This window comes from Lathyrus oleraceus, chromosome 5 (genome assembly GCF_024323335.1).
Source record: "Lathyrus oleraceus cultivar Zhongwan6 chromosome 5, CAAS_Psat_ZW6_1.0, whole genome shotgun sequence".
Lineage (NCBI taxonomy): Eukaryota > Viridiplantae > Streptophyta > Magnoliopsida > Fabales > Fabaceae > Lathyrus > Lathyrus oleraceus.
The window spans coordinates 199306426-199325108 of record NC_066583.1 but is presented as its reverse complement, the minus strand read 5'-3'; the positions used below and the strand labels follow the sequence as shown (position 1 = coordinate 199325108).

The 18683-nt window shown below is 38.3% G+C and overlaps 1 pseudogene; it reads right to left on the bottom strand.

Moving 5' to 3' along the window:
- Positions 1-4226: 4226 nt before the first annotated feature.
- Positions 4227-4326, bottom strand: LOC127089242 (uncharacterized; annotated as a pseudogene).
- Between the last annotated feature and the right edge of the window lie 14357 nt (positions 4327-18683).

The window sequence follows — 18683 nt, the reverse complement described above, 5'->3', positions numbered from 1 at the left end:
AACACGAAATTATATCGCTTTTTAAGACTTAATTCAATTAAATTATATTATCATTTACGCTAGTTTATCTCATTTTATCAGATATTATGCAGTATTCCTCTTCTATTTATATCAGGTACCCATTTTGAAGCAAAAGTGAAAAAGGAGGTGTAAAAAGGAACAAAAAGGAGAGAAAAGGAACCAAAGGCCAAAGCCCAGCCCAAAGCGCACAAGTCACCAACGCTGTGCCTGTGACGGACGTCACAGGACGCGTGACGAGCGTCACGCGAAGTAGCCTTGTGACGGACGTCACACATGGTGTGACGAGCGTCACACCAGTCCACTAGCTTTTTGGCGCAAGTTACGCTCTCAGAAGAATGGAAGTAACGTTGAGGACTTCGTGTCCTATTCCCAAGCCGTGAATTTAGCACGCTGAAGACTCGTGGAAAAGAAGAAAAAGGCAGTTAGTAGCACTTCTATAAATAGCTACCCTAATCCCTCTCGTTGGCTCTCCTCTTTTTGCCGTTTAGACACACCGAAGCTCTGCCGATTTTCTGTTCAAGCTTTTGCTTAGTTTTCTTTTTCCAGCAGAATTAATATTGTTTATTTTATTTATTTCTTTTGCAAGTTTATTTTCTTTTTCCCTTGCAATTTATCTTCCCCGTTTTTAGCTTTTAGATATTTTTCGCGTAGTAGTTTCTACACCGGAAACTACTGTGCAACTTTATACCGGATTTAACCTTACGTTATATTCGAGTTTTTTTTATTTCCTTGATTTAATTTACTGTTTAATTGAAGAATCGAAGAACAAATCCTACCGGCTTGTGGAGGAGTGTTCAAGACCATTGTATTACGCATTCAGGTTCTTTAATCGTTATTTAATTTTTAATGTTTTATTCTATTGTTTATTTACATTGCCTGCCTGAAATGAGTCTGTGTATGCATGATAATAATCATTATTTAGTTAGCATGTCTGGCTAATTCGCCTAGGTATCGGTATGTAAAGTAAGCAGAAAAAGGGATCAAGACTAAGTCGGTCTATTCAAACTTAAAATTAGAATCAATCTTTTTATGGTCTTAACTTACAGGTTTAATAACAAGATTTTTTACAAAAGTAAAAGACATAAAGAAGTTGAAACCAACAGAGCGAGAGTTTGAGGTTTAACTGGACAGTGTAAGTTAGTCATTAAGTCTATCTCAGGGCGAGAGCAAGTTTTAGAATTAATTAAGTTCTGACTTTTTCCAAAAAGTATTTTAAAGATTGAATGTGAGGACGAGAGTTAAGCATTTAGATTTAATTGTATAACCTAAGTCAACAGAGCGAGAGTTTGAGATAAGGGTGTTTAAAACGGTCAGTATTTTCTTAAAAAGAGTTTCTGCAACTTTATTGTTTTCAAAATATGATTTTTGACTTAATTATAAGTGACAGCTACATTAATATAAGATCATGGTTTCTTCAACAGAGCGAGAGTTTGAGATAAAACCTTTAACCAATAAAGTTAATCGAAACGATTTATTTTAAGACCGAGAGACCGACAAGGAATTGATTCCCTAGTTTTGACGAACTACATACCGATATCCGTTTTATTAATATTTAATCTAGATATTAGTTTAGTTTTTAGCTTCCTTCCCCAAACAATCAACTATTATTCACCTTAGCTTTACGAAGTAACCTTAGATAACGGTATATCGATTCATAAGTCCCTGTGGGATCGATATCTTTTAAAACTACGCGATAGAACTGTGCACTTGCAGTTTGTATCCCATTCTCGACTCACACAGTCGAGCGATCAAGTTTTTGAAACTAGTTTGATAACACGAAATTATATCGCTTTTTAAGACTTAATTCAATTAAATTATATTATCATTTACGCTAGTTTATCTCATTTTATCAGATATTATGCAGTATTCCTCTTCTATTTATATCAGGTACCCATTTTGAAGCAAAAGTGAAAAAGGGAAGAAAAGGAGGTGTAAAAAGGAAAAAAGGAGAGAAAAGGAACCAAAGGCCAAAGCCCAGCCCAAAGCGCACAAGTCACCAACGCTGTGCCTGTGACGGACGTCACAGGACGCGTGACGAGCGTCACGCGAAGTAGCCTTGTGACGGACGTCACACATGGTGTGACGAGCGTCACACCAGTCCACTAGCTTTTTGGCGCAAGTTACGCTCTCAGAAGAATGGAAGTAACGTTGAGGACTTCGTGTCCTATTCCCAAGCCGTGAATTTAGCACGCTGAAGACTCGTGGAAAAGAAGAAAAAAGGCAGTTAGTAGCACTTCTATAAATAGCTACCCTAATCCCTCTCGTTGGCTCTCCTCTTTTTGCCGTTTAGACACACCGAAGCTCTGCCGATTTTCTGTTCAAGCTTTTGCTTAGTTTTCTTTTTCCAGCAGAATTAATATTGTTTATTTTATTATTTCTTTTGCAAGTTTATTTTCTTTTTCCCTTGCAATTTATCTTCCGTTTTTTAGCTTTTAGATATTTTTCGCGTAGTAGTTTCTACACCGGAAACTACTGTGCAACTTTATACCGGATTTAACCTTACGTTATATTCGAGTTTTTTTTATTTCCTTGATTTAATTTACTGTTTAATTGAAGAATCGAAGAACAAATCCTACCGGCTTGTGGAGGAGTGTTCAAGACCATTGTATTACGCATTCAGGTTCTTTAATCGTTATTTAATTTTTAATGTTTTATTCTATTGTTTATTTACATTGCCTGCCTGAAATGAGTCTGTGTATGCATGATAATAATTATTATTTAGTTAGCATGTCTGGCTAATTCGCCTAGGTATCGGTATGTAAAGTAAGCAGAAAAAGGGATCAAGACTAAGTCGGTCTATTCAAACTTAAAATTAGAATCAATCTTTTTATGGTCTTAACTTACAGGTTTAATAACAAGATTTTTACAAAAGTAAAAGACATAAAGAAGTTGAAGCCAACAGAGCGAGAGTTTGAGGTTTTAACTGGACAGTGTAAGTTAGTCATTAAGTCTATCTCAGGGCGAGAGCAAGTTTTAGAATTAATTAAATTCTGACTTTTTTCCAAAAAGTATTTTTAAAGATTGAATGTGAGGACGAGAGTTAAGCATTTAGATTTAATTGTATAACCTAAGTCAACAGAGCGAGAGTTTGAGATAAGGGTGTTTAAAACGGTCAGTATTTTCTTAAAAAGAGTTTCTGCAACTTTATTGTTTTCAAAATATGATTTTTGACTTAATTATAAGTGACAGCTACATTAATATAAGATCATGGTTTCTTCAACAGAGCGAGAGTTTGAGATAAAACCTTTAACCAATAAAGTTAATCGAAACGATTTATTTTAAGACCGAGAGACCGACAAGGAATTGATTCCCTAGTTTTGACGAACTACATACCGATATCCGTTTTATTAATATTTAATCTAGATATTAGTTTAGTTTTTAGCTTCTTCCCAAACAATCAACTATTATTCACCTTAGCTTTACGAAGTAACCTTAGATAACGGTATATCGATTCATAAGTCCCTGTGGGATCGATATCTTTTAAAACTACGCGATAGAACTGTGCACTTGCAGTTTGTATCCCATTCTCGACTCACACAGTCGAGCGATCAAGTTTTGGCGCCGTTGCCGGGGACTTTTATTCAATCGATATCGTAACTCTTCCGTTACGCTGTAGAGACTAGGTTTCTTTTCCTTCTATTCTTTCTTTCGTTGATTTGTATGCCACGCACTCGCTCTCAAGGCGAACCGCTCTATTTACGAATCAACGATATCGAACTATATCTCCGAGTCTTACGACGAATTCGGGAATATCGTGCTGAAAACAATCTCCCTCCTATAAACCTTCCTGATATCAAAAACATTTTCCTTCTTTAACCGAGATGGCAGAACCAGCTCGTGCTCTTAGAGATTACGCCGCTCCATCGCAAGATGAACCGCATTCAAGTATTGCTCCGCCCGCAATCGAAGCAAACAACTTTGAACTTAAACCTTCGTTGTTGCAGGCTGTGCAACAAAACCAATTCTCTGGAAATCTTACCGAAGATCCAAACCTTCATTTATCCGTATTTGTCCAATACGCTGATACTGTTAAAGCTAATGGTGTCACTTCAGAGGCAATTCGACTTCGTCTTTTTCCTTTCTCATTAAGAGATAGCGCTAGAAGATGGCTTCAATCTCTCCTTCCAACTCAGTCACCACATGGAACGAGTTGAAGAAAGTTTTTCTTGCCCGATATTTTCCACCAAGCAAAACAGCTATGTTAAGAGCCCAGATAAACGGATTTAAACAGAAAGACAACGAGTCTCTTTTCGAAGCATGGGAAAGATACAAAGACATGATGAGACTTTGCCCACACCATGGTTTGGAAGACTGGTTAGTAATTCACATATTTTATAATGGTCTCTTATACAATACAAGGTTAACAATAGACGCCGCTGCAGGTGGTGCACTAATGAACAAACCTTATGCTGATGCTTACCAGCTTATCGAGAGCATGGCCCAAAACCACTATCAGTGGGGAACCGAACGAACAACAGTGGAAAAACCTCAACCGAAAACTGGCATGTACGAGATAAGTAACCTTGATCACGTTAATGCAAAAGTGGATGCTTTGGTCCAGAAGATTGAAAGTTTAAACGTATCACCTCCAACCGCCGTGGTTGCTATAACTCAGAATTGCGAGGTCTGTGGAATCCAAGGCCACACTCCTGCGGAATGTCAATTCTTGACTGGAATCCAAACAGAGCAAGTAAACTATGCTCAAGGAAGCCCCTATTCGAATACCTATAACCCAAATTGGAAGAACCATCCAAACTTTTCATATAAGAGTAATAATGCTTTATACGCACCTGGACAGTCTCCGAATCAAACCCCATCTGTACCTCCGGGATATCAGAAACCGAATCCTAACAATAATACCCCTAGAAAATCCAACTTGGAAATCATGATGGAAAACTTTATAGCTTCCCAACAACAAACCAATAAAGATTTCTTAAACCAGAACATACACACTGGCGAACAACTTAAACAACTAGCAAGCAAAGTAGATGCCTTGGCTACCCATAACAAAATGTTAGAAACACAAATATCTCAAGTAGCTCAACAACAAGCACCTACTGCTGCACCAACTGGTACATTCCCTGGACAGCCCCAACCTAATCCGAGAAGCCAAGCTCATGCAATTATATTAAGAAGTGGAACGGAAGTGGAAGGACCGTCTGATCCAAGGATAGAAAACCAAAACCCTAAGAAATCTACTGAGGAAAGTGAACCTAAGGAAAAGGAATAGAGTAATAAGGATACCCTAGAAAAGAAGGAACCTTATGTACCTCCACCACCTTACAAACCACCTATACCTTACCCTCAAAGGCTTGTTAAAACCAAAGATGTAGGCCAATTTAGAAAATTGTCGATCTCCTTAAACAATTAAACGTTACAATTCCGTTTACCGAAGCTATTACGCAGATGCCCTCATATGCTAAATTCTTAAAAGAAATTCTTTCTAATAAAAGGAAACTTGAGGATAGCGAAACCGTTACACTCCCTGCCGAATGTAGCGCTATAATCCAAAACATGCCCCCTAAACTCAAGGATCCGGGTAGCTTCTCTATACCCTGTCACATAGGAAAATTTGTCATCGACAAAGCCTTATGCGATTTAGGAGCCGGAATTAGCGTTATGCCTTTATCCATATGTAAGAGACTGGAAATGGGAGAATTAAGACCGACCAAATGTCTGTGCAATTAGCAGATCGTTCCATCAAATATCCTGTAGGAATCCTTGAAAACGTTCCCGTACGCATAGGTCAGTTTTACATTCCCACTGACTTCACAATTATGGACATTAGAGAAGATGATACTACACCTATTATACTAGGAAGACCATTCTTAGCAACTGCCGGTGCAATCATAGACGTAAAACGAGGAAGACTCACCTTCGAAGTAGGTGAAGAGAAAATTGAATTCATTCTTTCCCAATTCTTGAAAGCACCTGCAATAGAAGATACATGTTACTTCATGGATATCATCGATGAATGCATAAAAGAAGCAGAGTCAGGAGAAGACAAATCATCAGACTATCTTTTAGAAGACAAATCTAAACAATGCTTAGCAATAACACCGGACCCTACGCAGTGTCTTAACAAACCAACCCCTGATTTGAAAACACTTCCCAGAAATCTGAGATATGAATTCCTAGACTTAGAACTTGAACGACCTGTGATAGTCAATGCAGATCTAGGAAGACTCGAAACAGAAAAACTCCTACATATCTTAAGAAAATATCCAACCGCACTAGGATACCACATAACCGATCTTAAAGGAATAAGCCTTTCTATTTGTATGCACCGCATCATGTTAGAAGAAGACGGTAAAACCTCTAGGGAACACCAGAGAAGACTAAATCCGATCTTAAGTGAGGTAGTAAAGAAAGAAATAACCAAGTTATTGGAAGCAGGTATTATATATCCTATATCTGATAGCAAATGGGTCAGTCCTGTACACGTTGTACCAAAGAAAGGAGGCATAACCGTTATTGAAAACGAAAAAGGAGAAACTATAACTAAACGAATCGAATCGGGATGGAGAATGTGCATTGATTATAGGAAACTAAACAAAGCAACCCGAAAAGATCATTTCCCTTTACCATGCATTGACCAAATGTTAGAACGATTGGCTAAACATTCACATTTCTGTTATTTAGACGGTTATTCAGGCTTCTTTCAAATACCAATTCACCCTGATGACCAAGAAAAGACAATATTCACATGCCCTTTTGGTACCTTCGCTTATAGACGAATGCCGTTTGGTCTGTGTAATGCCCCTGCAACTTTTCAAAGATGCATGATGGCGATTTTCGTCGACTTTCTCGAAAACATCATGGAAGTATTTATGGATGATTTTTCTGTATACGGACAAAGTTTCGAAGAATGCCTTGAAAACCTGGAAAGAGTTCTTGAGCGATGTGTAAAAGTAAACTTAGTACTTAATTGGGAAAAGTGCCACTTTATGGTACAAGAAGGAATTGTTTTAGGACACATCATCTCGAACAGAGGAATTGAAGTAGACAAAGCCAAAATAGAGGTAATCGAAAATCTTCAACCCCCAAGAACCGTGAGAGAAGTACGAAGCTTTTTAGGACACGCCGGTTTTACCGACGATTCATCAAAGACTTCTCTAAGATAACTAAACCCTTAACCGGACTATTAATGAAAGATGCTGAATTCATATTCGACGATAACTGTTTAAAAGCATTTAAAACTCTCAAACAAGCATTGATCTCCGCACCCATTATGCAGACACCAGACTGGAATGAACCTTTCGAAATAATGTGCGATGCCAGCGATTATGCTGTAGGTGCTGTTTTAGGACAAAGAAAGGATAAAAAGCTTCATGTTATATATTACGCTAGCAGAACCCTGGATGAAGCACAGATGAATTATGCCACAACCGAGAAAGAACTCCTAGCAGTGGTATTTGCGCTAGATAAATTTCGTTCTTACTTGGTAGGAGCCAAAATAATAGTTTACACTGATCACGCTGCTATCAGGTACCTTCTAACAAAAAGGATGCTAAACCTAGACTCCTAAGATGGATCTTGTTACTACAAGAATTCGACTTAGAAATCAAGGACAAGAAAGGAACTGAAAACGTAGTAGCAGACCACCTCTCTAGACTTGAGAACCTTGAACCAGAAAGAATATCCATTAATGATGATTTCTCGTATGATAAACTCATAGCTACTTTGGAAGAGAACAACTCCGACATGCAAGTAGAAACCACCTTAGCTATATCTGTCATACCATGGTACGCTGATCTAGTCAATTTTTAGCTGCCGGAATAGTTCCACCTACTTTATCTTACCAGCAGAAGAAAAGATTCTTCCACAACATAAAACACTATTACTGGGATGATCCCTTACTTTTCAAAAGAGGTCCCGATGGTATTTTCCGTCGATGTATACCCGAAGAAGAGGTAGAAAATATAATCCAGCACTGTCACTCTGCGCCTTATGGTGGACACACAAGTACATCCAAGACCTGCTCTAAAATCCTACAAGCTGGCTTTTATTGGCCAACTATATGGAAGGACGTACATGCGGCTATTAAGGAGTGTGACAGATGTCAACGCACGGAAACATATCTAGACGTGACGAGATGCCACAAAAAGGTATTTTGGAAGTAGAGATTTTTGACGTGTGGGGGATAGACTTCATGGGACCATTTCCATCCTCCTTCGGTAACAAATACATACTCGTGGCGGTTGACTACGTATCAAAGTGGATCGAAGCTATAGCTTCTCCAACTAATGACACCCGAGTAGTAACTAGACTCTTTAAAAATATAATATTTCCGAGATTTGGCATCCCAAGGATAGTAGTCAGTGATGGTGGATCGCACTTTATATCCAAGGTACTCGAAAAACTACTACTTAAATATGGAGTGAGACATAGGATAGCAACACCTTACCACCCTCAGACCAACGGACAAGTGGAAGTATCTAACAGAGAAATAAAGCAAATACTAGAAAAAACGGTCGCCACTTCAAGGAAAGATTGGTCATTGAAACTACCAGAAGCTTTATGGGCATACCGAACTGCTTATAAAACTCCCATAGGGACGACCCCATTTAAGCTCATTTATGGAAAATCCTGTCACCTCCCGGTAGTAGAATAGAACATAAAGCCTATTGGGCTATTAGAAATTTAAATCTGAATTACAAAGCCGCCGGTGAAAAGAGAATCCTTGACATAAACGAATTAGAGGAACTCAGAAGAGACGCCTATGAAAATGCCAAAATCTATAAAGAAAGAACAAAACAATGGCATGACAAGCGTATATCAAGGAAAATCTTCAAGCAAGGCGACGTAGTACTTTTATTTAACTCCAGACTAAAATTATTCCCGGGAAAACTACGATCCAGATGGTCAGGACCTTTCCATATCACTAAAATCTTTCCCAGTGGAGCGGTAGAAATAAAAGGACAACCTACAGAACCGTTCACCGTAAACGGGCAACGTCTGAAACACTATCACTATGCGGAAACCAACGAAGATTCGCAAATTCTACACTTAGACGAAACGCCCCTAGGACTCATAGACTATATTTAACAGTTTCTTTGTCGAGCTTGCGACATTTAATTCTATCACTATGTATCACCCAAACTACATAGTATCACCCAAACTTTCTCTACGATTATCACTCCCAGTATTTTGAGGAATCGCAAGATTCCTATAAATCCAACCTGGAAATATTAATGGAGGATTTCATTGAGACGCAAACTCACTTAAGGATGGAATCTATGATGGAACGCTTTGTGGCTACACAAACTCTTCAGAATGAAGAATTTAGGAAACAAAGTCTCTATACCAATGAAACCCTTACGCAACTGAACAATGTGGTCGAGTCCCTCGTCACCCACAACGAGACATTGGAGACTCAAATCTTCCTTCTTGCGCAGACACCTCTAGGACCTTTCCCTGAGAAACATGCGGATATGGTAACAACCACCAGTGAAAGATTTATCGAAAATCCTAAGGATAGTGACAATGAGGAGGGTTCAGGTGAGAAAAAAAGTAGAGATTGAGAAAGTTCCACAAACACCACCCGAAAGGGAGGTTGTCAAAAAGGTAGAGAAGGAAGAGCTATGTGTTGTCCCTTCTCCTATAAATCACCAATTCCTTTCCCGCGAAGGTCTGTGGAAGTTAAGGTAGACCCCAAATCCGAAAGAAATGAGGAGCTATCAGAAAATATCCACACCAATGCACCTTTATTTGCCACCCTGACCAAGAAGAGAAATTTGAAGCCCATGAAATTAGGGAACTAATTAGTATAAAAAGGGCAAACCAGACTTTGAGGTGGTGTTTTCAAAAATTGAACCTAAACCTGAAAAGCTAGCTCCCAGAATAGAGCCAGAACCACCACCACAAGTTCAGGAGGATAAACTACCTCGCAGAGAAAAAAGAAGAAAAAGTGACGGATATGAGAGATGGATTGATAAGTGGCCATGGAAATCAAGGATAATTAAAAGTTTGACCGAGGATTCATCCTCGAAAGAACCACCATGAGTACTTACACTCCTGAGTCGTCGAGCTTGCGACATTTAAACAAAGCGCTTAGTGGGAGACAACCCACAAATTAATTTGTTATTTTATTATTCTATTATTATTATCATTTCTCTATTTTTCTCTTAATTATTCTTTTAATTTCTATTTAGTATTCATTATTGATTTATTCAAAAAAAGAAAAAAAATATATCCATATAATAATAATAATTCTTTTCTTCTTTCGGCATTTGGCCAAATCCTGACTTAAACTCATGTTTTCTTTTCTCTAGTTAACACTACCCAGATGGGACATTTTGACCGTATGGGTATCAAGTTCAGAGGAATGGCTCAGAAACGAAGGTTTGAAGAACTAGCCGCTAGAGAGATGCTACCTAGTTTATATGCTGATGATTGGGCTATGACTGCCCTTGGACTGAGACAGAGTGTCCTGTTTTTGCTGAATCAGATAGGATGGGAGACCTCCCCTATCCTGAGACATTTCACCACCTACCGGAGACTCACACTAGAATTCCTTAGTTCATTAATCTATCTACCTAGCCATGGAAAAGGAATTACCAGAGGTTTTATCCAGTTCAGAATGTTCAATATGGAGTACCAATATAATATTAGAGACTTCACCAACCTTTTGGGTTTTCCTACCTCCTTTGATACATTCACTATAAGCCAGGAAGAACTTTTTGAATATAGAGAGCTGGAACACTTTTGGGGTAAGCTGACTGGAAATGATGAGCCCGAAGAACATGAGTTTCTCTCTGGAAACATACATAACCCGGCTTTTCGCTATTTCCATAAGATCCTGACCCACACTTTATTTGGGAAGAAGCCAAATAGTACTTCAGTTTCACGTGATGAACTCTTCATCATATTTTGTGCTTCCCAGAACCGTCCAGTAAACGTGTGCTACTTTATGTTAGCTAATTTGGACCACCTTATCCAGGATGAGCGAGAGCACCCATTAGAATAGGTGGCCTGATAACTATGATAGGTAATGCTATTGGATTACGTCAGCCTATGCTTGACCTGAACCCTTTTTGTGGCATTACTACTCTGAGTATACCTTTCCTCTTCAACACTATGTTTATAGCAAACATAGGGTCTGATGAGTTCGAGCTTATTTGGTAACCAGGTTCTCTGCCTATTCACCATGCCCGATCCTAGAACTAGTGTTCATAACCAAAGGAACTGGCTCTATAACCTGAATGAAACCCCAACTCCTGCTGGATCCACTGAATCCATCCAGGATTATGAGATTTGTGATGACTATGAGCACTATGTTGACCATATCTCTCTTGCTGAATCTGACCCTCAGACTCCATCAGGCTACTATGATATTGATCCTCCTCCTCAGCCTGTCCTGACCGAAGAATCAGCTATGCCTGATCTCCGACATCATATGCCAGGAACAGATATCAAAACCGTCGTTGAAGCCTTGATGTCAGAGCATCACGATCTCAGAGAAGATTTCCACAGCTTGAGACTTGCAGTCCTAGAACACATGAGCAGCACGGCAAGTCAGTTACGTATGTTACGGCATCATGTTAACTCTTTTGCTCCTCCGGCCAGAGATCCGAAGATAGATGGAATTTAGTTATTTTTCTTTCTTAGTTATTTAGTTTTAGGCTAGATTTTTCATTAATGTTATTTGAATTCATGTTCGCATTTATTTTTTTTCCTTTTCATTTCATTGTTTTCCCTTCGTGTATTACATTATGTCAATTTTATTAAAGCTTTTATTTTATGCAATGGCTATGTTCTCTACTGTTACTTAGAATGAATTATTATTATGTGAAGTAGAATAGCATGCAATACAAATTAATTAGCTAAATTAATTAGAACAATCTAAAAACCAAATAAAACAAAAACAAAATAATCAAAATATATTTATCTCCTAATTAAGTCTGTGTAGCGCTACTGAAGAAGCCTTGCCAAAAGAACTGTGTGACGAGCGTCACACAATCCATGACGAACGGCACGCAACACTTGTTACGAGCGTCACACCCTTGTGACGAGCGTAACGCCTCTCAGACATGTGAACGTTAGGGAGCCGTTGGAGACGAACGTTACACCCCTACCTTTTTACATTCCCCATTCATTTTTCATTTACCACATTTAATTACTTTTCAACCACTCTTTCTTTTCACCTCCCACATTTTTCTCCTATAAATACCCTCCAAACCTCCTTCTTTCACCACAAACAATTCTCTCATATCAAATATACACTTCTTTTCCTTTCCAAATCATCCCTTCAAAAATTCATCACAATGGCGGGAAATCAAAATTTCGGAAATATCATCTTCCGATCCGGAGATGACAACTATCAGCAAGAGCAATTCGAGCGCTTCCAACAGCGAGGCGTCGCTCCCACCAGGTACCCCGATTTAACTTGTTTGCAACAATTAGGCTTACTCCAAGGTATCGAGTGGATGCTCCGTAAAGCCGATTTAACCTTCCTTTGCACTCATAACCAACCCACCTACCCTTCCCTAACCTTAGAATTCCTAAGTTCTTACGACTACACCACTCCCGCCGGTGAAGGTGAATTTCTAACCGGTACGGCAACCTTCCGTATGTTTAACACCGAGTACTCTCTAACCCAACGCGAATTGAGTGCCATGCTACAATTTCCCACAGAAGGTCTGCTGCATGCCAGAATCCCTCCAACCTCAAACTGGAACACATTTCTAGTTTTCGATCTTTTTAAGAAAATTTCCGGTATAAATACCTACAACTGGGAAGAACTCCTTCTCTCCCACATCCATAACCCCACCATCCGTTATTTTCTCCGTATCCTGCAAAACACACTTTTTGGAAGACCAAACAACAGTAAGGTCAACTCAAAGGAGTTATTTTTCCCCCAGTGCGTTTTCGAATCGGATACTAAGGTAAACGCCGCCTCTTTTCTCTTTCATCATATCCGCACCTTATGTGCTAGAGGCCGGCAACCATTCATAATTGGTGGATTAATAACCTCCATAGCACTTGGCCTGAACCTAGGGGATAAACTCCAAACTTTAGAATCCCTACCACCCCTGTCTATGGATATCAGCTATTGTCGCTCCAGCCGCCTGATTAAAAACAGAGTAGGGGGAGGATACTATCTTATGGTGAACAACCAAACTGTCCCAAGTGTTGTGCTACCCAATACCACCCTAACGGATGTCACAAACCCGGACCGCCACCTCTATGATCTCAGCGCTCCTGAAACCACCGAGCCTTCACAAACAAACCAGCAAACAGATGAGTTTGAAGAAATGGAACAAGGTGATCATCCGCCAACACAACAATCAGTCCCGCTAAACCCTTCCAGTAATGCAGCCGGCCCATCCTCCCAACGTCGTCGACGAAGACGACCTGCGACCAACGACGACATTATGGATGCTATTGATGGTATGCAGGCACAGAATGCAGATATGATGCAGATGATGCGTCAAATGCAACAGCAACAGGATGCTCGGAATGCCATAACCGACCAGCGGTTTACTGAGTTGTTTAGCAGATTCGACAGCTTAGACATACGTCAAAGATCACCAGGACCAAGAACCAGAGGTGGAAGGCAGCCTTAGTTGTATTTTTCTTTTCATCTCCATTTTGTATTTCTTTCCCTTAAAACATCGAGGACAATGTTTAGTTCAAGTATGGGGGGAAACATTATTCTTTCCATTCTCATCTTTGTTTCAAGTATGTACTCTCCCTTTTCATTGTTATTTCCCTAAAAAAAAAAAAAAAAAACAAATATTTTTTAAGTTAAGTCCTGAATGTGAAAAATTTTCTATTATCTATTTCCCTCAACTTTCTTGAGCCATAACAAAAATTTTAACACACCCAATAAGTATAAAGGTTGCTTACTTTATAAAATTTGAGTGAAATCAAAACAAAATCATTACCATAACAACGCTCTGAGAACCGCAATATGTTAGATCAGGATAAGTACCTATTATACCGAACTCCTTGAACTTTTAGTTCTATGGTAACCCCAAGTAGTTTATACAGAAGTCAGCACCATCTTAATAGCAAACTACGTGGAGAGCCGATGAATATAAGTGAATGATCCCCAAAGTAACATGAAATATACGAATATATCAAGAAATGCACTAATTAAATTAGGTGATCCTTACCAGATCATTTAATCTAAAGGTTGCAGATCATGCAAAAGCACAATACGAAAGATCCATTACGAGTTGGTTCAGTAGGAATCTGGTACTGAACTTGGTAGGGCGGACTACGGTTCGATCCCCCGCAATTTGCAATGGACTGAATAATGAAGGTATCCGACTTATGTACCAGAACTTCTAGCTAAAAGCGGATCATAATCACTAACCGGTTACTCCACTATGTGCGCAAAAAGATAAAGGGCTTAATGTGATTTCGCTAGAATGAAAACGGGTAAAATAAGACTAAAGGAACCAGGATAGCTATCATAGGGTACTTGAACTGATGGGCATAAGGTAGGGTTATCTAAGTTGTAACGGTAGTTGTTGATGTCAAGATTAAACTCAAGTCCTCCTAAACAAAAATCCATTGGCAACCTAGTACGAATTGATGTGTGCTTTAAAAATTTCATCTGGCTAAAACTTTTAACAAGTTCTATACTGAATTTTGCTTGAGGACAAGCAAAGAATTAAGTATGGGGGAGTTTGATAACGCGAAATTGTATCGCTTTTTAAGACTTAATTCAATTAAATTATATTATCATTTACGCTAGTTTATCTCATTTTATCAGATATTATGCAGTATTCCTCTTCTATTTATATCAGGTACCCATTTTGAAGCAAAAGTGAAGAAAAGAAGAAAAGAAGGTGTAAAAAAAGAACAAAAAGGAGAGAAAAGGAACCAAAGGCCAAAGCCCAGCCCAAAGCGCACAAGTCACCAACGATGTGCCTGTGACGGATGTCACAGGACGCGTGACGAGCGTCACGCGAAGTAGCCTTGTGACGGACGTCACACATGGTGTGACGAGCGTCACACCAGTCCACTAGCTTTTTGGCGCAAGTTACGCTCTCAGAAGAATGGAAGTAACGTTGAGGACTTCGTGTCCTATTCCCAAGCCGTGAATTTAGCACGCTGAAGACTCGTGGAAAAGAAGAAAAAGGCAGTTAGTAGCACTTCTATAAATAGCTACCCTAATCCCTCTCGTTGGCTCTCCTCTTTTTGCCGTTTAGACACACCGAAGCTCTGCCGATTTTCTGTTCAAGCTTTTGCTTAGTTTTCTTTTTCCAGCAGAATTAATATTGTTTATTTTATTTATTTCTTTTGCAAGTTTATTTCTTTTTCCCTTGCAATTTATCTTCCCCGTTTTTAGCTTTTAGATATTTTTCGCGTAGTAGTTTCTACACCGGAAACTACTGTGCAACTTTATACCGGATTTAACCTTACGTTATATTCGAGTTTTTTTTATTTCCTTGATTTAATTTACTGTTTAATTGAAGAATCGAAGAACAAATCCTACCGGCTTGTGGAGGAGTGTTCAAGACCATTGTATTACGCATTCAGGTTCTTTAATCGTTATTTAATTTTTAATGTTTTATTCTATTGTTTATTTACATTGCCTGCCTTAAATGAGTCTGTGTATGCATGATAATAATTATATAGTTAGCATGTCTGGCTAATTCGCCTAGGTATCGGTATGTAAAGTAAGCAGAAAAAGGGATCAAGACTAAGTCGGTCTATTCAAACTTAAAATTAGAATCAATCTTTTTATGGTCTTAACTTACAGGTTTAATAACAAGATTTTTTACAAAAGTAAAAGACATAAAGAAGTTGAAACCAACAGAGCGAGAGTTTGAGGTTTTAACTGGACAGTGTAAGTTAGTCATTAAGTCTATCTCAGGGCGAGAGCAAGTTTTAGAATTAATTAAATTCTGACTTTTTCCAAAAAGTATTTTTAAAGATTGAATGTGAGGACGAGAGTTAAGCATTTAGATTTAATTGTATAACCTAAGTCAACAGAGCGAGAGTTTGAGATAAGGTGTGTTTAAAACGGTCAGTATTTTCTTAAAAAGAGTTTCTGCAACTTTATTGTTTTCAAAATATGATTTTTGACTTAATTATAAGTGACAGCTACATTAATATAAGATCATGGTTTCTTCAACAGAGCGAGAGTTTGAGATAAAACCTTTAACCAATAAAGTTAATCGAAACGATTTATTTTAAGACCGAGAGACCGACAAGGAATTGATTCCCTAGTTTTGACGAACTACATACCGATATCCGTTTTATTAATATTTAATCTAGATATTAGTTTAGTTTTTAGCTTCCTTCCCCAAACAATCAACTATTATTCACCTTAGCTTTACGAAGTAACCTTAGATAACGGTATATCGATTCATAAGTCCCTGTGGGATCGATATCTTTTAAAACTACGCGATAGAACTGTGCACTTGCAGTTTGTATCCCATTCTCGACTCACACAGTCGAGCGATCAAGTTTTTGTATCCCATTCATCTCCATTTTGTATTTCTTTCCCTTAAAACATCGAGGACAATGTTTAGTTCAAGTATGGGGGGGAAACATTATTCTTTCCATTCTCATCTTTGTTTCAAGTATGTACTCTCCCTTTTCATTGTTATTTCCCTAAAAAAAAAAAAATATATATATTTTTTTAAGTTAAGTCCTGAATGTGAAAAATTTTCTATTATCTATTTCCCTCAACTTTCTTGAGCCATAACAAAAATTTTAACACACCCAATAAGTATAAAGGTTGCTTACTTTATAAAATTTGAGTGAAATCAAAACAAAATCATTACCATAACAACGCTCTGAGAACCGCAATATGTTAGATCAGGATAAGTACCTATTATACCGAACTCCTTGAACTTTTAGTTCTATGGTAACCCCAAGTAGTTTATACAGAAGTCAGCACCATCTTAATAGCAAACTACGTGGAGAGCCGATGAATATAAGTGAATGATCCCCAAAGTAACATGAAATATACGAATATATCAAGAAATGCACTAATTAAATTAGGTGATCCTTACCAGATCATTTAATCTAAAGGTTGCAGATCATGCAAAAGCACAATACGAAAGATCCATTACGAGTTGGTTCAGTAGGAATCTGGTACTGAACTTGGTAGGGCGGACTACGGTTCGATCCCCCGCAATTTGCAATGGACTGAATAATGAAGGTATCCGACTTATGTACCAGAACTTCTAGCTAAAAGCGGATCATAATCACTAACCGGTTACTCCACTATGTGCGCGAAAAGATAAAGGGCTTAATGTGATTTCGCTAGAATGAAAACGGGTAAAATAAGACTAAAGGAACCAGGATAGCTATCATAGGGTACTTGAACTGATGGGCAAAAGGTAGGGTTATCTAAGTTGTAACGGTAGTTGTTGATGTCAAGATTAAACTCAAGTCCTCCTAAACAAAAATCCATTGGCAACCTAGTACGAATTGATGTGTGCTTTAAAAATTTCATCTGGCTAAAACTTTTAACAAGTTCTATACTGAATTTTGCTTGAGGACAAGCAAAGAATTAAGTATGGGGGAGTTTGATAACACGAAATTATATCGCTTTTTAAGACTTAATTCAATTAAATTATATTATCATTTACGCTAGTTTATCTCATTTTATCAGATATTATGCAGTATTCCTCTTCTATTTATATCAGGTACCCATTTGAAGCAAAAGTGAAAAAAGGAAGAAAAGGAGGTGTAAAAAGGAACAAAAAGGAGAGAAAAGGAACCAAAGGCCAAAGCCCAGCCCAAAGCGCACAAGTCACCAACGCTGTGCCTGTGACGGACGTCACAGGACGCGTGACGAGCGTCACGCGAAGTAGCCTTGTGACGGACGTCACACATGGTGTGACGAGCGTCACACCAGTCCACTAGCTTTTTGGCGCAAGTTACGCTCTCAGAAGAATGGAAGTAACGTTGAGGACTTCGTGTCCTATTCCCAAGCCGTGAATTTAGCACGCTGAAGACTCGTGGAAAAGAAGAAAAAGGCAGTTAGTAGCACTTCTATAAATAGCTACCCTAATCCCTCTCGTTGGCTCTCCTCTTTTTGCCGTTTAGACACACCGAAGCTCTGCCGATTTTCTGTTCAAGCTTTTGCTTAGTTTTCTTTTTCCAGCAGAATTAATATTGTTTCTTTTATTTATTTCTTTTGCAAGTTTTATTTTCTTTTTCCCTTGCAATTTATCTTCCCCGTTTTTAGCTTTTAGATATTTTTCGCGTAGTAGTTTCTACACCGGAAACTACTGTGCAACTTTATACCGGATTTAACCTTACGTTATATTCGAGTTTTTTTTATTTCCTTGATTTAATTTACTGTTTAATTGAAGAATCGAAGAACAAATCCTACCGGCTTGTGGAGGAGTGTTCAAGACCATTGTATTACGCATTCAGGTTCTTTAATCGTTATTTAATTTTTAATGTTTTATTCTATTGTTTATTTACATTGCCTGCCTGAAATGAGTCTGTGTATGCATGATAATAATTATTATTTAGTTAGCATGTCTGGCTAATTCGCCTAGGTATCGGTATGTAAAGTAAGCAGAAAAAGGGATCAAGACTAAGTCGGTCTATTCAAACTTAAAATTAGAATCAATCTTTTTATGGTCTTAACTTACAGGTTTAATAACAAGATTTTTTACAAAAGTAAAAGACATAAAGAAGTTGAAACCAACAGAGCGAGAGTTTGAGGTTTTAACTGG